Source organism: Schistocerca gregaria, unplaced genomic scaffold (assembly GCF_023897955.1).
Source record: "Schistocerca gregaria isolate iqSchGreg1 unplaced genomic scaffold, iqSchGreg1.2 ptg000156l, whole genome shotgun sequence".
Taxonomy (NCBI): domain Eukaryota; kingdom Metazoa; phylum Arthropoda; class Insecta; order Orthoptera; family Acrididae; genus Schistocerca; species Schistocerca gregaria.
In genome coordinates, this window is record NW_026061720.1 from 404500 (window position 1) to 427510 (window position 23011).

The window sequence follows — 23011 nt, forward strand, 5'->3', positions numbered from 1 at the left end:
ATTACTCCCATGGAGGAAAGTGCGCATGGTGACTTTTGTATTCAATCCCAATTCAATTTCTGTGTTTCATCAACACTTTGAAGTCCCACAGATTACAGAATGCCATCAGATGTGCATCGGAAACTACTACTGGTCTTCCAGGGAACGATCAAAGCGTAGACTGTTTGAGACATTACTCCCATTTAGGAAAGTGCGGATGGTGACTGTTGAATTCAATCCCGATGCAATTTCTGTGTTTCATCAACTCTCTGATAGTCCACAGATTACAGAATGCATCCTGATGTGCATCGGAAACTACTACTGGTCTTCCAGGGAACGATCAAAGCGTAGACTGTTTGAGACATTACCCCCATGGAGGAAAGTCCGCATGGTGACTGTTGTATTCAATCCGGAATCAATTTCTGTGTTTCAAAAACAGTATGATAGTAAACAGATTACAGAATGCCTCCAGATGTGCATCGGAAACTACAACTGGTCTTCCTGGGAACGATCAAAGTGTAGACGGTTTGAGACATTACTCCCATGGAGGGAAATGCGGATGATGACTGTTGTATTCAATGCCGATGCAATTTCTGTGCTTCATCAACACCTTGAAGGTCCACAGATTACAGAACGCCACCACATGTGCATCGTAAACCTCTACTGGTCTTCCAGGGAACGATCAAAGCGTAGACTGTTTGAGTCATTACTCCCATGGAGGAAAATGCGCATGGTGGCTCTTGTATTAAATCGCGATGCAATTTCTGTGTTTCAACAACACTCTGATTGTCCACAGATTACAGAATGCCGCCAGATAACATCGGAAACTACTACTGGTCTTCGAGGGAACGATCAAGGCGTAGATTGTTTGAAAAAAAACTCCCATGGAGCAGCGTGCTCATGGTGACTGTTGTATTCAATGCCGCTGCCATTTCTGTGCTTCATCAACACCCGGATAGACCACAGTTTACAGAATGCCTCCAGATGTGAATCGAAACTACTACTGGTCTTCCAGGGAACGATCAAAGCGTAGACTGTTTGAGACATTACTCCCATGGAGGAAAGTGCGCATGATGACTGTTGTATTCAATCCCGATGCTATATCTGTGTTCCAACAACACTATGATAGAAAACAGAATGCAGAATGTCTCCAGATGTGCATCGGAAACTACTACTGGTCTTCCAGAGAACGATCAAAGCGTAGACTGTTTGAGACATTACTCCCATGGAAGAAAGTGCGCTTGTTGACTGTTGTTATCAATCCCCATGCCATTTCTGTGTTTCATCAACACTTTGAAGGTCCACAGATTACACAATGCCTCCAGATGTAAATCGAAACTACTACTGGTCCTCCAGGGAACGATCAAAGCGTAGACTGTTTGAGACATTACTCCCATGTAGGAAAGTGCGGATGCTGACTGTTGTTATCAATCCCATGCAATTTCTGTGTTTCAACAACACTCTGATAGTCCACAGATTACAGAATACCCCCAGATGTGCATCGGAAACTACTACTGTTCTTCCAGGGAACGATCAAAGCGTAGACTGTTTGAGACATTACTCCCATGGAGGAAAGTCCGCATGGTGACTGTTGTATTCAATCCCGATGCAATATCTGTGTTTCAACAACACTATGATAGTAAACAGATTACAGAATGCCTCCAGATGTGCATCGGAAACTACTACTGGTCTTCCAGGGAACGATCAAAGCGTAGACTGTTTGAGACATTACTCCCATGGAGAAATTTACGCAAGGTGCCTGTTGTATTCAATCCCAATGCAATTTCCGTGTTTCATCAACACTCGGATAGTCCACAGATTACAGAATGCCTCCAGATGTGCATCGGAAACTACTACTGGTCTACAGGGAACGAACATAGCGATGACAGTTTGATACATTACTACCATGGAGAAATGTACGCATGGTGCCTGTTGTATTCAATCCCGATGTAATATCTGTGTATCATCAACACTCTGATAGTAGGCAGATTACAGATTGCCTCCAGATGTGCATCGGAAGCTACTACTGGCCTTCCTGGGAACGATCAAAGCGTGGACTGTTTGAGATATAACTCCCATGGAGGAAAGTGTGCATGGTTACTGTTGTATTCAATCCCGATGCAATTTTTCTGTTTCATCAACACTTTGAAGGTCCACAGATTACAGATTGCCTCCAGATGTGCATCGGAAACTACTACAGGTCTTCCAGGGAACGGTCAAAGCGTAGACTGTTTCAGACATTACTCCCATGGAGGAAAATGCGCATGGTGACTGTTGTATTCAATCCCGATGCAATTTCTGTGTTTCATCAACACTATGATAGTCCACAGATTACAGAATGCCTCCAGATGTGCATTGGAAACTACTACTGGTCTTCCAGGGAACGATCAATGCGTAGACTGTTTCAGACATTACTCCCATGGAGGAAAATGCGCATGGTGACTGTTGTATTCAATCCCGATGCAATTTCTGTGTTTCATCAACACTATGATAGTCCACAGATTACAGAATGCCTCCAGATGTGCATCGGAAACTACTACTGGTCTTCCAGGGAACGATCAAAGCGTAGACGGTTTGAGACATTACTCCCATGGAGGAAAGTCCGCATGGTGACTGTCGTATTAAATCCCGATGCTATATCTGTGTTTCAACAACACTATGATAGTAAACAGATTACAGAATGTCTCCAGATGTGCATCGGAAACTACTACTGGACGTCCAGGGAACGATCAAAGCGTACACTCTTTGAGACATTACTCCCATGGAAGAAAGTGCGCTTGTTGACTGTTGTTATCAATCCCCATGCCATTTCTGGGTTTCATCAACACTTTGAAGGTCCACAGATTACAGAATGCCTCCAGATGTGAATCGAAACTACTACTTGTCTTCCAGGGAACGATCAAATCGTAGACTGTTTCAGACATTACTCCCATGGAGGAAAGTGCGGATGGTGACTGTTGTTTTCACTCATGATGCAATTTCTGTGTTTCATCAACACTTTGAAGGTCCACAGATTACAGATTGCCTCCAGATGTGCATCGGAAACTAATACTGGTCTTCCTGTTAACGATCAAAGCGTAGACTCTTTGAGACACTACTCCTATGGAGGAAAGTGCGAATGGTAACTGTTGTATTCAATCCCGATGCAATTTCTGTGTTTCATCAACACTCTGATAGTCCACAGATTACAGATTGTCTCCAGATTTGCATCGGAAACTACTATTGGTCTACCAGGGAAGGATCAAAGCGTACACTGTTTGAGACATTACTCCCGTGAAGGAAAGTGCGCATGGTGACTGTTGTTATCAATCCCCGTGCCATTACTGTGTTTCATCAACACTCTGATAGTCCACAGATTACAGAATGCCACCAGATGTGCATCGGAAACTACTATTGGTCTTCCAGCGAACGATCAAAGCGTAGACTGTTTGAGAATTACTCCCATGGAGGAAAGTGCGCATGGTGACTGTTGTATTCAATCCCGATGGAATTTCAGTTTTCATCAACACTCTGATAGTCCACATATTACAGAATGCCTCCAGATTTTCATCGGAAACTACGACTGGTCTTCCAGGGAACGATCAAAGCGTAGACTGTTACAGACATTACTCCTATGGAGGAAAGTGCGCATGGTGACTGTTGTATTCGATCACGATGGAATTTTATGTGTTTCATCAACACTCTGATAGTCCACAGATTACAGAATAACTCCAGATGTACATCGGAATCTACTACTGGTCTTCCAGGGAACGACTAAAGCGTAGACTGTTTCAGACGTTACTCCCATGGAGGAAAGTGCGGATGGTGACTGTTGTATTCAATCCCGATGCAATTTCTGTGTTTCATCAACACCCGGATATACCACAGATTACAGAATGCCTCCAGATGTGCATCGGAAACTACTACTGGTCTTCCAGGGAACGATCAATGCGTAGACTGTTTGAGACATTACTAACATGGAGGAAAGGGCGCATGGTGACTGTTGTAGTCAATCCCGATGTAATTTCTGTGTTTCATCAACACTTTGAAGGTATACAGATTACAGAATGCCTCCAGATATCATCGGAAACTACTACTGGTCTTCCAGGGAACGATCAAGGCGTAGACTGTTTGAGACATTACTCCCATGGAGGAGCGTGCGCATGGTGACTGTTGTATACAATGCCGATGCCATTTCTGTGTTTCATCAACACCCGGATAGACCACAGATTACAGAATGCCTCCAGATGTGCATCGGAAACTACTACTGGTCTTCCAGGGAACGATCAAAGCGTACACTGTTTGAGACATTACTCCCATGGAGGAAGGTGCGCATGGTGACTGTTGTATTCAATGCCGATGCAATTTCTGTGTTTCATCAACACTTTGAAGGTCGACAGATTACAGAATGCCTCCAGATGTGAATCGAAACTACTACTGGTCTTCCAGGGAACGATCAAAGCGTAGACTGTTTGACACATTACACCCATGGAAGAAAGTGCGGATGGTGTCTGTTGTATTCAATCCCGATGCAATTTCTGTGTTTCATCAACACTTTGAAGGTCCACAGATTACAGAATGCCTCCAGATAACATCGGAAACTGCTACTGGTCTTCCAGGGATCGATCAAAGCGTGGACTGTTTCAGACATTACTCCCATGGAAGAAAGTGCGGATGGTGACTGTTGTAATCAATCCCGATACAATTTCTGTGTTTCATCAACACTCTGATAGTCCACAGATTACAGAATGCCACCACATGTGCATCGGAAACTACTACTGGTCTACTGGGAACGATCATTGCGATGACAGTTTGATACATTACTACCATGGAGAAATGTACGCATGGTGCCTGTTGTATTCAATCCCGATGCAATATCTGTGTTTCATCAACACTCTGATAGTAGACAAGTTACAGATTGCCTCCAGATGTGCATCGGAAACTACTACTGGCCTCCCTGGGAACGATCAAACCGTGAACTGTTTGAGATATAACTCCCATGGAGGAAAGTGTGCATGGTTACTGTTGTATTCAATCCCGATGCAATTTCTGTGTTTCATCAACAGTCTGATAGTCCACAGATTACAGAATGCCTCCAGATGTGCATCGGAATCTACTACTGGTCTTCCAGGGAACGACTAAAGCGTAGACTGTTTCAGACGTTACTCCCATGGAGGAAAGTGCGGATGGTGACTGTTGTATTCAATCCCGATGCAATTTCTGTGTTTCATCAACACCCGGATATACCACAGATTACAGAATGCCTCCAGATGTGCATCGGAAACTACTTCTGGTCTTCCAGGGAACCATCAAAGCGTAGACTGTTTGATACATTACTCCCATGGAGGAAAGTGCGCATGGTGACTGTTGTATTCAATCCCGATGCAATTTCTGTGTATCAACAACACTCTGATAGTCCACAGTTTACAGTATGCCACCACATGTGCATCGGAAACTACTACTGCTCTTCCTGGGAACGATGAAAGCGTAGACTGTTTGAGACATTAATCCCATGAAAGAAAGTGCGCATGGTGACTCTTGTATTAAATCGCGATGCAATTTCTGTGTTTCAACAACACTCTGATTGTCCACAGATTACAGAATGCCTCCAGATGTGAATCGGAAACTACTTCTGGTCTTCCAGGGAACGATCAAAGCGTAGACTGTTTGAGACATTACTCCCATGGAGGAAAGTCCGCATGGTGACTGTTGTATTCAATCCGGATTCAATTTCTGTGTTTCAACAACACTATGATAGTAAACAGATTACAGAATGCGTCCAGATGTGCATCGGAAACTGCTACTGGTCTTCCTGGGAACGATCAAAGCGTAGACGGTTTGAGACATTACTCCCATGGTGGGAAATGCGGATGGAGACTGTTGTATTCAATCCCGATGCAATTTCTGTGTTTCATCAACACTCGGATAGTCCACAGATTACAGATTGCCTCCAGATGTGCATCGGAAACTACTACTGGTCTTCCAGGGAACGATCAAAGCGTAGACTGTTTGAGACATTACTCCCATGGAGGAAAGTCCGCATGGTGACTGTTGTATTCAATCCCGATGCAATTTCTAAGTTTCAACAACACTCGGATAGTCCACAGATTACAGAATGCCGCCAGATGTGCATCGGAAACTACTAATGGTCTTCCAGGGAACGATCAAAGCGTAGACTGTTTGAGACATTACTCCCATGGAGGAAAGTCCGCATGGTGACTGTTGTATTCAATCCGGATTCAATTTCTGTGTTTCAACAACACTATGATAGTAAACAGATTACAGAATGCGTCCAGATGTTCATCGGAAACTACTACTGGTCTTCCTGGGAACGATCAAAGCGTAGACGGTTTGAGACATTACTCCCATGGAGGGAAATGCGGATGGAGACTGTTGTATTCAATCCCGATGCAATTTCTGTGTTTCATCAACACTCGGATAGTCCACAGATTACAGATTGCCTCCAGATGTGCATCGGAAACTACTACTGGTCTTCCAGGGAACGATCAAAGCGTAGACTGTTTCACACATTACTACCATGGAGGAAAGGGCGCATGATGACTGTTGTATTCAATCCCGATGCAATTTCTGTTTCATCAACACTATGATAGTCCACAATTTACAGAATGCCTCCAGATGTGCATCGGAAACTACTACTGGTCTTCCAGGGAACGATCAAAGGGTAGACTGTTTGGGACATTACTCCCGTGGAGGAAAGTGTGGATGGTGACTGTTGTATTCAATCCCGATGCAATTTCTGTGTTTCATCAAAACTCTGATAGTCCACAGATTACAGAATGCCACCACATGTGCATCGGAAACTACTACTGGTCTTCCTGGGAACGATGAAAGCGTAGACTGTTTGAGACATTAATCCCATGAAAGAAAGTGCGCATGGTGACTCTTGTATTAAATCGCGATGCAATTTCTGTGTTTCAACAACACTCTGATTGTCCACAGATTACAGAATGCCTCCAGATAACATCGGAAACTACTACTGGTCTTCCAGGGAACGATCAAGGCGTAGACTGTTTGAGACATTACTCCCATGGAGGAGCGTGCTCATGGTGACTGTTGTATACAATGCCGATGCCATTTCTGTGTTTCATCAACACCCGGACAGACCACAGAATACAGAATGCCTCCAGATGTGCATCGGAAACTACTACTGGTCTTCCAGGGAACGATCAAAGCGTACACTGTTTGAGACATTACTCCCATGGAGGAGGGTGCGCATGGTGACTGTTGTATTCAATCCCGATGCAGTGTCAGTGTTTCAACAACACTCTGATAGTCCACAGATTACAGATTGCCTCCAGATGTGCATCGGAAACTACTACAGGTCTTCCTGGGAACGATCAAATAATTGACTGTTTGAGACGTTACTCCCATGGAGGAAAGTGTGCATGGTGATTGTTGTATTAAATCCCGATCCAATTTCTGTGTTTCATCAACACTTTGAATGTCCACAAATTACAGAATGCCTTCAGATGTGCATCGGAAACTACTGCTGGTCTTCCAGGGAACGATCAAATCGTCGACTGTTTCAGACATTACTCCCATGGAAGAAAGTGCGGATGGTGATTGTTGTAATCAATCCCGATACAATTTCTGTGTTTCATCAACACTCTGATAGTCCACAGATTACAGAATGCCACCACATGTGCATCGGAAACTACTACTGGTCTTCCAGGGAACGATCAAAGGGTACACTGTTTGGGACATTACTCCCGTGGAGGAGAGTGTGGATGGTGACTGTTGTATTCAATTCCGATGCAATTTCTGTGTTTCAACAACACTATGATAGTAAACAGATTACAGAATGCCACCACATGTGCATCGGAAACTACTACTGGTCTTCTTGCGAACGATGAAAGCGTAGACTGTTTGAGTCATTACTCCCATAGAGGAAAGTGCTCATGGTGACTCTTGCATTAAATCGCGATATAATTTCTGTGTTTTAACAACACTCTGACAGTCCACAGATTACAGAATGCCTCCAGATACATCGGAAACTACTACTGGTCTTCCAGGGAACGATCAAAGCGTAGACTGTTTGAGACATTACTCCCATGGAGAAATGTACGCATGGTGCCTGTTGTATTCTATCCCGATGCAATTTCTGTGTTTCATCAACACTCGGATAGTCCGCAGATTACAGAATGCCTCCAGATGTGCATCGGAAACTACTACTGGTCTACTGGGAACGATCATAGCGATGACAGTTTGATACATTACTACCATGGAGAAATGTACGCATGGTGCCTGTTGTATTCAATCCCGATGCAATATCTGTGTTTGATCAACACTCTGATAGTAGACAAGTTACAGATTGCCTCCAGATGTGCATTGGAAACTACTACTGGCCTCCCTGGGAACGATCAAACCGTGAACTGTTTGAGATATAACTCCCATGGAGGAAAGTGTGCATGGTTACTGTTGTATTAAATCCCGATATAATTTTTGTGTTTCATCAACACTTTGAAGGTCCACTAATTGCAGATTGCCTCCAGATGTGCATCGGAAACTACTACAGGTCTTCCAGGGAACGATCAAAGCGTAGACTGTTTCAGACATTACTCCCATGGAGGAAAGTGCGCATGGTGACTGTTGTATTCAATCCCGATGCAATTTCTGAGTATCATCAACACTATGATAGTCCACAGATTACAGAATGCCTCCAGATGTGCATCGGAAACTACTACTGGTGTTCCAGGGAACGATCAATGCGTAGACTGTTTGAGACATTACTCCCATGGAGGAAAGTGCGCATGGTGACTGTTGTATTCAATCCCGATGCAATTTCTGTGTTTCAACAACACTCGGATAGTCCACAGATTACAGAATGCCTCCAGATATCATCGGAAACTACTACTGGTCTTCCAGGGAACGATCAAGGCGTAGACTGTTTGAGACATTACTCCCATGGAGGAGCGTGCGCATGGTGACTGTTGTATACAATGCCGATGCCATTTCTGTGTTTCATCAACACCCGGATAGACCACAGATTACAGAATGCCTCCAGATGTGCATCGGAAACTACTACTGGTCTTCCAGGGAACGATCAAAGCGTACACTGTTTGAGACATTACTCCCATGGAGGAAGGTGCGCATGGTGACTGTTGTATTCAATGCCGATGCAATTTCTGTGTTTCATCAACACTTTGAAGGTCGACAGATTACAGAATGCCTCCAGATGTTAATCGAAACTACTACTGGTCTTCCAGGGAACGATCAAAGCGTAGACTGTTTGACACATTACACCCATGGAAGAAAGTGCGGATGGTGTCTGTTGTATTCAATCCCGATGCAATTTCTGTGTTTCATCAACACTTTGAAGGTCCACAGATTACAGAATGCCTCCAGATAACATCGGAAACTGCTACTGGTCTTCCAGGGATCGATCAAAGCGTGGACTGTTTCAGACATTACTCCCATGGAAGAAAGTGCGGATGGTGACTGTTGTAATCAATCCCGATACAATTTCTGTGTTTCATCAACACTCTGATAGTCCACAGATTACAGAATGCCACCACATGTGCATCGGAAACTACTACTGGTCTACTGGGAACGATCATTGCGATGACAGTTTGATACATTACTACCATGGAGAAATGTACGCATGGTGCCTGTTGTATTCAATCCCGATGCAATATCTGTGTTTCATCAACACTCTGATAGTAGACAAGTTACAGATTGCCTCCAGATGTGCATCGGAAGCTACTACTGGCCTCCCTGGGAACGATCAAACCGTGAACTGTTTGAGATATAACTCCCATGGAGGAAAGTGTGCATGGTTACTGTTCTATTCAATCCCGATGCAATTTCTGTGTTTCATCAACAGTCTGATAGTCCACAGATTACAGAATGCCTCCAGATGTGCATCGGAATCTACTACTGGTCTTCCAGGGAACGACTAAAGCGTAGACTGTTTCAGACGTTACTCCCATGGAGGAAAGTGCGGATGGTGACTGTTGTATTCAATCCCGATGCAATTTCTGTGTTTCATCAACACCCGGATATACCACAGATTACAGAATGCCTCCAGATGTGCATCGGAAACTACTTCTGGTCTTCCAGGGAACCATCAAACCGTAGACTGTTTGATACATTACTCCCATGGAGGAAAGTGCGCATGGTGACTGTTGTATTCAATCCCGATGCAATTTCTGTGTATCAACAACACTCTGATAGTCCACAGTTTACAGTATGCCACCACATGTGCATCGGAAACTACTACTGCTCTTCCTACGAACGATGAAAGCGTAGACTGTTTGAGACATTAATCCCATGAAAGAAAGTGCGCATGGTGACTCTTGTATTAAATCGCGATGCAATTTCTGTGTTTCAACAACACTCTGATTGTCCACAGATTACAGAATGCCTCCAGATGTGAATCGGAAACTACTTCTGGTCTTCCAGGGAACGATCAAAGCGTAGACTGTTTGAGACATTACTCCCATGGAGGAAAGTCCGCATGGTGACTGTTGTATTCAATCCGGATTCAATTTCTGTGTTTCAACAACACTATGATAGTAAACAGATTACAGAATGCGTCCAGATGTGCATCGGAAACTGCTACTGGTCTTCCTGGGAACGATCAAAGCGTAGACGGTTTGAGACATTACTCCCATTAAGGGAAATGCGGATGGAGACTGTTGTATTCAATCCCGATGCAATTTCTGTGTTTCATCAACACTCGGATAGTCCACAGATTACAGATTGCCTCCAGATGTGCATCGGAAACTACTACTGGTCTTCCAGGGAACGATCAAAGCGTAGACTGTTTCACACATTACTACCTTGGAGGAAAGGGCGCATGATGACTGTTGTATTCAATCCCGATGCAATTTCTGTTTCATCAACACTATGATAGTCCACAATTTACAGAATGCCTCCAGATGTGCATCGGAAACTACTACTGGTCTTCCAGGGAACGATCAATGCGTAGACTGTTTGAGACATTACTAACATGGAGGAAAGGGCGCATGGTGACTGTTGTAGTCAATCCCGATGTAATTTCTGTGTTTCATCAACACTTTGAAGGTATACAGATTACAGAATGCCTTCAGATGTGCATCGGAAACTACTACTAGTCTTCCAGGGAACGATCAAAGGGTAGACTGTTAGGGACTTTACTCCCGTGGAGGAAAGTGTGGATGGTGACTGTTGTATTCAATCCCGATGCAATTTCTGTGTTTCATCAACACTCTGATAGTCCACAGATTACAGAATGCCACCACATGTGCATCGGAAACTACTACTGGTCTTCCTGGGAACGATGAAAGCGTAGACTGTTTGAGACATTACTCCCATGGAGGAAAGTGCGCATGGTGACTCTTGTATTAAATCGCGATGCAATTTCTGTGTTTCAACAACACTCTGATTGTCCACAGATTACAGAATGCCTCCAGATATCATCGGAAACTACTACTGGTCTTCCAGGGAACGATCAAGGCGTAGACTGTTTGAGACATTACTCCCATGGAGGAGCGTGCGCATGGAGACTGTTGTATACAATGCCGATGCCATTTCTGTGTTTCATCAACACCCGGATAGACCACAGATTACAGAATGCCTCCAGATGTGCATCGGAAACTACTACTGGTCTTCCAGGGAACGATCAAAGCGTACACTGTTTGAGACATTACTCCCATGGAGGAAGGTGCGCATGGTGACTGTTGTATTCAATGCCGATGTAATTTCTGTGTTTCATCAACACTTTGAAGGTCGACAGATTACAGAATGCCTCCAGATGTGAATCGAAACTACTACTGGTCTTCCAGGGAACGATCAAAGCGTAGACTGTTTGAGACATTACACCCATGGAAGAAAGTGCGGATGGTGTCTGTTGTATTCAATCCCGATGCAATTTCTGTGTTTCATCAACACTTTGAAGGTCCACAGATTAGAGAATGCCTCCAGATAACATCGGAAACTGCTACTGGTCTTCCAGGGATCGATCAAAGCGTGGACTGTTTCAGACATTACTCCCATGGAAGAAAGTGCGGATGGTGACTGTTGTAATCAATCCCGATACAATTTCTGTGTTTCATCAACACTCTGATAGTCCACAGATTACAGAATGCCACCACATGTGCATCGGAAACTACTACTGGTCTACTGGGAACGATCATTGCGATGACAGTTTGATACATTACTACCATGGAGAAATGTACGCATGGTGCCTGTTGTATTCAATCCCGATGCAATATCTGTGTTTCATCAACACTCTGATAGTAGACAAGTTACAGATTGCCTCCAGATGTGCATCGGAAACTACTACTGGCCTCCCTGGGAACGATCAAACCGTGAACTGTTTGAGATATAACTCCCATGGAGGAAAGTGTGCATGGTTACTGTTGTATTCAATCCCGATGCAATTTTTGTGTTTCATCAACACTTTGAAGGTCCACAAATTGCAGATTGCCTCCAGATGTGCATCGGAAACTACTACAGGTCTTCCAGGGAAATATCAAAGCGTAGACTGTTTCAGACATTACTCCCATGGAGGAAAGTGCGCATGGTGACTGTTGTATTCAATCCCGATGCAATTTCTGAGTATCATCAACACTATGATAGTCCACAGATTACAGAATGCATCCAGATGTTCATCGGAAACTACTACTGGTCTTCCTGGGAACGATCAAAGCGTAGACGGTTTGAGACATTACTCCCATGGTGGGAAATGCGGATGGAGACTGTTGTATTCAATCCCGATGCAATTTCTGTGTTTCATCAACACTCGGATAGTCCACAGATTACAGATTGCCTCCAGATGTGCATCGGAAACTACTACTGGTCTTCCAGGGAACGATCAAAGCGTAGACTGTTTGAGACATTACTCCCATGGAGGAAAGTCCGCATGGTGACTGTTGTATTCAATCCCGATGCAATTTCTAAGTTTCAACAACACTCGGATAGTCCACAGATTACAGAATGCCGCCAGATGTGCATCGGAAACTACTAATGGTCTTCCAGGGAACGATCAAAGCGTAGACTGTTTGAGACATTACTCCCATGGAGGAAAGTCCGCATGGTGACTGTTGTATTCAATCCGGATTCAATTTCTGTGTTTCAACAACACTATGATAGTAGACAGATTACAGAATGCGTCCAGATGTTCATCGGAAACTACTACTGGTCTTCCTGGGAACGATCAAAGCGTAGACGGTTTGAGACATTACTCCCATGGAGGAAATGCGGATGGAGACTGTTGTATTCAATCCCGATGCAATTTCTGTGTTTCATCAACACTCGGATAGTCCACAGATTACAGATTGCCTCCAGATGTGCATCGGAAACTACTACTGGTCTTCCAGGGAACGATCAAAGCGTAGACTGTTTCACACATTACTACCATGGAGGAAAGGGCGCATGATGACTGTTGTATTCAATCCCGATGCAATTTCTGTTTCATCAACACTATGATAGTCCACAATTTACAGAATGCCTCCAGATGTGCATCGGAAACTACTACTGGTCTTCCAGGGAACGATCAATGCGTAGACTGTTTGAGACATTACTAACATGGAGGAAAGTGCGCATGGTGACTGTTGTAGTCAATCCCGATGTAATTTCTGTGTTTCATCAACACTTTGAAGGTATACAGATTACAGAATGCCTTCAGATGTGCATCGGAAACTACTACTGGTCTTCCAGGGAACGATCAAAGTGTAGACTGTTTGGGACATTACTCCCGTGGAGGAAAGTGTGGATGGTGACTGTTGTATTCAATCCCGATGCAATTTCTGTGTTTCATCAAAACTCTGATAGTCCACAGATTACAGAATGCCACCACATGTGCATCGGAAACTACTACTGGTCTTCCTGGGAACGATGAAAGCGTAGACTGTTTGAGACATTACGCCCATGGAGGAAAGTGCGCATGGTGACTCTTGTATTAAATCGCGATGCAATTTCTGTGTTTCAACAAGACTCTGATTGTCCACAGATTACAGAATGCCTCCAGATAACATCGGAAACTACTACTGGTCTTCCAGGGAACGATCAAGGCGTAGACTGTTTGAGACATTACTCCCATGGAGGAGCGTGCTCATGGTGACTGTTGTATACAATGCCGATGCCATTTCTGTGTTTCATCAACACCCGGACAGACCACAGATTACAGAATGCCTCCAGATGTGCATCGGAAACTACTACTGGTCTTCGAGGGAACGATCAAAGCGTACACTGTTTGAGACATTACTCCCATGGAGGAGGGTGCGCATGGTGACTGTTGTATTCAATCCCGATGCAATTTCAGTGTTTCAACAACACTCTGATAGTCCACAGATTACAGATTGCCTCCAGATGTGCATCGGAAACTACTACAGGTCTTCCTGGGAACGATCAAATAATTGACTGTTTGAGACGTTACTCCCATGGAGGAAAGTGTGCATGGTGATTGTTGTATTAAATCCCGATCCAATTTCTGTGTTTCATCAACACTTTGAAGGTCCACAGATTACAGAATGCCTTCAGATGTGCATCGGAAACTACTGCTGGTCTTCCAGGGAACGATCAAATCGTCGACTGTTTCAGACATTACTCCCATGGAAGAAAGTGCGGATGGTGATTGTTGTAATCAATCCCGATACAATTTCTGTGTTTCATCAACACTCTGATAGTCCACAGATTACAGAATGCCACCACATGTGCATCGGAAACTACTACTGGTCTTCCAGGGAACGATCAAAGGGTACACTGTTTGGGACATTACTCCCGTGGAGGAGAGTGTGGATGGTGACTGTTGTATTCAATTCCGATGCAATTTCTGTGTTTCAACAACACTATGATAGTAAACAGATTACAGAATGCCACCACATGTGCATCGGAAATTACTACTGGTCTTCTTGCGAACGATGAAAGCGTAGACTGTTTGAGTCATTACTCCCATAGAGGAAAGTGCTCATGGTGACTCTTGCATTAAATCGCGATATAATTTCTGTGTTTTAACAACACTCTGACAGTCCACAGATTACAGAATGCCTCCAGATACATCGGAAACTACTACTGGTCTTCCAGGGAACGATCAAAGCGTAGACTGTTTGAGACATTACTCCCATGGAGAAATGTACGCATGGTGCCTGTTGTATTCTATCCCGATGCAATTTCTGTGTTTCATCAACACTCGGATAGTCCGCAGATTACAGAATGCCTCCAGATGTGCATCGGAAACTACTACTGGTCTACTGGGAACGATCATAGCGATGACAGTTTGATACATTACTACCATGGAGAAATGTACGCATGGTGCCTAATGTATTCAATCCCGATGCAATATCTGTGTTTGATCAACACTCTGATAGTAGACAAGTTACAGATTGCCTCCAGATGTGCATTGGAAACTACTACTGGCCTCCCTGGGAACGATCAAACCGTGAACTGTTTGAGATATAACTCCCATGGAGGAAAGTGTGCATGGTTACTGTTGTATTCAATCCCGATATAATTTTTGTGTTTCATCAACACTTTGAAGGTCCACAAATTGCAGATTGCCTCCAGATGTGCATCGGAAACTACTACAGGTCTTCCAGGGAACGATCAAAGCGTAGACTGTTTCAGACATTACTCCCATGGAGGAAAGTGCGCATGGTGACTGTTGTATTCAATCCCGATGCAATTTCTGAGTATCATCAACACTATGATAGTCCACAGATTACAGAATGCCTCCAGATGTGCATCGGAAACTACTACTGGTGTTCCAGGGAACGATCAATGCGTAGACTGTTTGAGACATTACTCCCATGGAGGAAAGTGCGCATGGTGACTGTAGTATTCAATCCCGATGCAATTTCTGTGTTTCAACAACACTCGGATAGTCCACAGATTACAGAAAGCCGCCAGATGTGGATCGGAAACTACTACTGGTCTTCCAGGGAACGATCAAAGCGTAGACTGTTTGAGACATTACTCCCATGGAGGAAAGTCCGCATGGTGACTGTTGTATTCAATCCGGATTCAATTTCTGTGTTTCAACAAGACTATGATAGTAAACAGATTACAGAATGCGTCCAGATGTGCATCGGAAACTACTACTGGTCTTCCTGGGAACGATCAAAGCGTAGACGGTTTGAGACATTACTCCCATGGAGGGAAATGCGGATGGAGACTGTTGTATTCAATCCCGATGCAATTTCTGTGTTTCATCAACACTCGGATAGTCCACAGATTACAGATTGCCTCCAGATGTGCATCGGAAACTACTACTGGTCTTCCAGGGAACGATCAAAGCGTAGACTGTTTCACACATTACTACCATAGAGGAAAGGGCGCATGATGACTGTTGTATTCAATCCCGATGCAATTTCTGTTTCATCAACACTATGATAGTCCACAATTTACAGAATGCCTCCAGATGTGCATCGGAAACTACTACTGGTCTTCTAGGGAACGATCAATGCGTAGACTGTTTGAGACATTACTAACATGGAGGAAAGTGCGCATGGTGACTGTTGTAGTCAATCCCGATGTAATTTCTGTGTTTCCTCAACACTTTGAAGGTATACAGATTACAGAATGCCTTCAGATGTGCATCGGAAGCTACTACTGGTCTTCCAGGGAACGATCAAAGCGTAGACTGTTTGGGACATTACTCCCGTGGAGGAAAGTGTGGATGGTGACTGTTGTATTCAATCCCGATGCAATTTCTGTGTTTCATCAACACTCTGATAGTCCACAGATTACAGAATGCCACCACATGTGCATCGGAAACTACTACTGGTCTTCCTGGGAACGATGAAAGCGTAGACTGTTTGAGACATAACTCCCATGGAGGAAAGTGCGCATGGTGACTCTTGTATTAAATCGCGATGCAATTTCTGTGTTTCAACAACACTCTGATTGTCCACAGATTACAGAATGCCTCCAGATAACATCGGAAACTATTACTGGTCTTCCACGGAACGATCAAGGCGTAGACTGTTTGAGACATTACTCCCATGGAGGAGCGTGCGCATGGTGACTGTTGTATACAATGCCGATGCCATTTCTGTGTTTCATCAACACCCGGTTAGACCACAGATTACAGAATGCCTCCAGATGTGCATCGGAAACTACTACAGGTCTTCCAGGGAACGATCAAAGCGTACACTGTTTGAGACATTACTCCCATGGAGGAAGGTGCGCATGGTGACTGTTGTATTCAATGCCGATGCAATTTCTGTGTTTCATCAACACTTTGAAGGTCGACAGATTACAGAATGCCTCCAGATGTGCATCGGAAACTACTACTGTTCTTCCAGGGAACGATCAAAGCGTAGACTGAATGAGACATTACTGCCATGGAGGAAAGTCCGCATGGTGACTGTTGTATTCAATTCCGATGCAATATCTGTTTCATCAACACTATGATAGTCCACAATTTACAGAATGCCTCCAGATGTGCATCGGAAACTACTACTGGTCTTCCAGGGAACGATCAAAGCGTAGATTGTTTGAGACATTACTCTAATAGAGGGAAATGCGGATGGTGTCTGTTGTATTCAATCCCGATGCAATTTCTGTGTTTCATCAACACTTTGAAGGTCGACAGATTACAGAATGCCTCCAGATAACATCGGAAACTACTACTGGTCTTCCACGGAACGATCAAAGCGTGGACTGTTTCAGACATTACTCCCATGGAGGAGCGTGCGCATGGTGACTGTTGTATTCAATCCCGATGCAATTTCTGTGTTTCATCAACACCCGGATAGACCACAAATTACAGAATGCCACCACATGTGCATCGGAAACTACTACTGGTCTTCCTGGGAACGATGAAAGCGTAGACTGTTTGAGACATAACTCCCATGGAGGAAAGTGCGCATGGTTACTCTTGTATTAAATCGCGATGCAATTTCTGTGTTTCAACAACACTCTGATTGTCCACAGATTACAGAATGCCTCCAGATAACATCGGAAACTATTACTGGTCTTCCGGGGAACGATCAAGGCGTAGACTGTTTGAGACATTACTCCCATGGAGGAGCGTGCGCATGGTGACTGTTGTATACAATGCCGATGCCATTTCTGTGTTTCATCAACACCCGGATAGACCACAGATTACAGAATGCCTCCAGATGTGCATCGGAAACTACTACTGGTCTTCCAGGAAACGATCAAAGCGTACACTGTTTGAGACATTACTCCCATGGAGGAAGGTGCGCATGGTGACTGTTGTATTCAATGCCGATGCAATTTCTGTGTTTCATCAACACTTTGAAGGTCGACAGATTACAGAATGCCTCCAGATGTGAATCGAAACTACTACTGGTCTTCCAGGGAACGATCAATGCGTAGACTGTTTGAGACATTACACCCATGGAGGAAAGTGCGCATGGTGACTGTTGTATTCAATCCCGATGCAATTTCTGTGTTTCAACAACACTCTGATAGTCCACAGATTACAGAATGCCCCCAGATGTGCATCGGAAACTACTACTGGTCTTCCAGGGAACGATCAAAGCGTAGACTGTTTGAGACATTACTCTAATGGAGGGAAATGCGGATGGTGTCTGTTGTATTCAATCCCGATACAATTTCTGTGTTTCATCAACACTCTGATAGTCCACAGATTACAGAATGCCACCACATGTGCATCGGAAACTACTACTGGTCTTCTTGCGAACGATTAAAGCGTAGACTGTTTGAGTCATTACTCTAATGGAGGGAAATGCGGATGGTGTCTGTTGTATTCAATCCCGATGCAATTTCTGTGTTTCATCAGCACTTTGTAGGTCGACAGATTACAGAATGCCTCCACATGTGAATCGAAACTACTACTGGTCTTCCAGGGAACGATCAAAGCGTAGACTGTTTGAGACATAACACCCAGGGAGGAAAGTGCGCATGGTGACTGTTGTATTCAATCCCGATGGAATTTCTGTGTTTCAACAACACTCTGATAGTCCACAGATTACAGAATGCCCCCAGATGTGCATCGGAAACTACTACTGTTCTTCCAGGGAACGATCAAAGCGTAGACTGTATGAGACATTACTGCCATGGAGGAAAGTCCGCATGGTGACTGTTGTATTCAATTCCGATGCAATTTCTGTGTTTCAACAACACTATGATAGTAAACAGATTACAGAATGCCTCCAGATGTGCATCGGAAACTACTACTGGTCTTCCAGGGAACGATCAAAGCGTAGACTGTTTGAGACATTACTCTAATGGAGGGAAATGCGGATGGTGTCTGTTGTATTCAATCCCGATGCAATTTCTGTGTTTCATCAGCACTTTGTAGGTCGACAGATTACAGAATGCCTCCACATGTGAATCGAAACTACTACTGGTCTTCCAGGGAACGATCAAAGCGTAGACTGTTTGAGACATAACACCCATGGAGGAAAGTGCGCATGGTGACTGTTGTATTCAATCCCGATGCAATTTCTGTGTTTCAACAACACTCTGATAGTCCACAGATTACAGAATGCCCCCAGATGTGCATCGGAATCTACTACTGTTCTTCCAGGGAACGATCAAAGCCTAGACTCTTTGAGACATTACTGCCATGGAGGAAAGTCCGCATGGTGAATGTTGTATTCAATTCCGATGCAATTTCTGTGTTTCAACAACACTATGATAGTAAACAGATTACAGAATGCCCCCAGATGTGCATCCGAAACTACTACTGGTCTTCCAGGGAACGATTAAAGCGTAGACTGTTTGAGACATTACTCTAATGGAGGGAAATGCGGATGGTGTCTGTTGTATTCAATCCCGATGCAATTTCTGTGTTTCATCAGCACTTTGTAGGTCGACAGATTACAGAATGCCTCCACATGTGAATCGAAACTACTACTGGTCTTCCAGGGAACGATCAAAGCGTAGACTGTTTGAGACATAACACCCATGGAGGAAAGTGCGCATGGTGACTGTTGTATTCAATCCCGATGGAATTTCTGTGTTTCATAACACTCTGATAGTCCACAGATTACAGAATGCCCCCAGATGTGCATCGGAAACTACTACTGTTCTTCCAGGGAACGATCAAAGCGTAGACTGTATGAGACATTACTGCCATGGAGGAAAGTCCGCATGGTGACTGTTGTATTCAATTCCGATGCAATTTCTGTGTTTCAACAACACTATGATAGTAAACAGATTACAGAATGCGTCCAGATGTGCATCGGAAACTGCTACTGGTCTTCCTGGGAACGATCAAAGCGTAGACGGTTTGAGACATTACTCCCATTAAGGGAAATGCGGATGGAGACTGTTGTATTCAATCCCGATGCAATTTCTGTGTTTCATCAACACTCGGATAGTCCACAGATTACAGATTGCCTCCAGATGTGCATCGGAAACTACTACTGGTCTTCCAGGGAACGATCAAAGCGTAGACTGTTTCACACATTACTACCTTGGAGGAAAGGGCGCATGATGACTGTTGTATTCAATCCCGATGCAATTTCTGTTTCATCAACACTATGATAGTCCACAATTTACAGAATGCCTCAAGATGTGCATCGGAAACTACTACTGGTCTTCCAGGGAACGATCAAAGCGTAGACTGTTTGATACATTACTCCCATGGAGGAAAGTCCGCATGGTTACTGTTGTATTCAATCCGGTTTCAATTTCTGTGTTTCAAAAACAGTATGATAGTAAACAGATTACAGAATGCCTCCAGATGTGCATCGGAAACTGCAACTGGTCTTCCTGGGAACGATCAAAGCGTAGACGGTTTGAGACATTACTCCCATGGACGGAAATGCGGATGGTGACAGTTGTATTCAATCCCGATGCAATTTCTGTGCTTCATCAACACTTTGAAGGTCCACAGATTACAGAACGCCACCACATGTGCATCGGAAACTTCTACTGGTCTTCCAGGGAACGATGAAAGCGTAGACTGTTTGAGTCATTACTCCCATGGAGGAAAGTGCGCATGGTGGCTCTTGTACTAAATTGCGATGCAATTTCTGTGTTTCGACAACACTCTGATTGTCCACAGATTACAGATTGCCTCCGAATAACATCGGAAACTACTACTGGTCTTCGAGGGAACGATCAAGGAGTAGACTGTTTGAAAAAAAACTCCCATGGAGGAGCGTGCTCATGGTGACTGTTGTATTCAATGCCGATGCCATTTCTGTGCTTCATCAACACCCGGATATACCACAGATTACAGAATGCCTCCAGATGTGCATCGGAAACTACTGCTGGTCTTACAGGGAACGATCAAGGCGTAGACTGTTCGAGACATTACTCCCATGGAGGAAAGTGGTCATGGTGACTGTTGTATTCAATCCCGATGCCATTTCTGTGTTTCAACAACACTCGGATAGTCCACAGATTACAGAATGCCGCCAGATGTGCATCGGAAACTACTACTGGTCTTCCAGGGAACGATAAAAGCGTAGACGGTTTGAGACATTACTCCCATGGAGGGAAATACGGATGGAGACTGTTGTATTCAATCCCGATGCAATTTCTGTTTCATCAACACTATGATAGTCCACAATTTACAGAATGCCTCCTGATGTGCATCGGAAACTACTACTGGTCTTCCAGGGAACGATCAATGCGGAGACTGTTTGAGACATTACTAACATGGAGGAAAGTGCGCATGGTGACTGTTGTTGTCAATCCCGATGCAATTTCTGTGTTTCATCAACACTCTGATAGTCCACAGATTACAGAATGCTTCCACATGTGCATCGGAAACTACTACTGGTCTTCTTGCGAACGATGAAAGCGTAGACTGTTTGAGTCATTACTCCCATAGAGGAAAGTGCTCATGGTGACTCTTGCATTAAATCGCGATATAATTTCTGTGTTTTAACAATTCTCTGACAGTCCACAGATTACAGAATGCCTCCAGATACATCGGAAACTACTACTGGTCTTCCAGGGAACGATCAAAGCGTAGACTGTTTGAGACATTACTCCCATGGAGAAATGTACGCATGGTGCCTGTTGTATTCTATCCCGATGCAATTTCTGTGTTTCATCAACACTCGGATAGTCCACAGATTACAGAATGCCTCCAGATGTGCATCGGAAACTACTACTGGTCTACTGGGAACGATCATAGCGATGACAGTTTGATACATTACTACCATGGAGAAATGTGCGCATGGTGCCTGTTGTATTCAATCCCGATGCAATATCTGTGTTTGATCAACACTCTGATAGTAGACAAGTTACAGATTGCCTCCAGATGTGCATCGGAAACTACTACTGGCCACCCTGGGAACGATCAAAGCGTGAACTGTTTGAGATATAACTCCCATGGAGGAAAGTGTGCATGGTTACTGTTGTATTCAATCCCGATGCAATTTTTGTGTTTCATCAACACTTTGAAGGTCCACAGATTACAGATTGCATCCAGATGTGCATCGGAAACTACTACAGGTCTTCCAGGGAACGATCAAAGCGTAGACTGTTTCAGACATTACTCCCATGGAGGAAAGTGCGCATGGTGACTGTTGTATTCAATCCCGATGCAATTACTGAGTATCATCAACACTATGATAGTAAACAGATTACAGAATGCCTCCAGATGTGCATCGGAAACTACTACTGGTGTTCCAGGGAAGGACCAATGCGTAGACTGTTTGAGACATTACTCCCATGGAGGAAAGTGCGCATGGTGACTGTTGTATTCAATCCCGATTCAATTTCTGTGTTTCATCAACACTCTGATAGTCCACAGATTACAGAATGCCACCACATGTGCATCGGAAACTACTACTGGTCTTCCAGGGAACGATCGAAGTCTAGACTGTTTGAGACATTACTCCCATGTAGAAAAGTGCGCATGGTGACTGTTGTATTCAATCCCGATGCAATTTCTGTGTTTCAACAACACTCTGATAGTCCACAGATTACAGAATGCCCCCAGATGTGCATCGGAAACTACTACTGGTCTTCCAGGGAACGATCAAAGCGTAGGCTGTTTGAGACATTACTCCCATGGAGGAAAGTCCGCATGGTTACTGTTGTATTCAATCCGGATTCAATTTCTGTGTTTCAAAAACAGTATGATAGTAAACAGATTACAGAATGCCTCCAGATGTGCATCGGAAACTGCAACTGGTCTTCCTGGGAACGATCA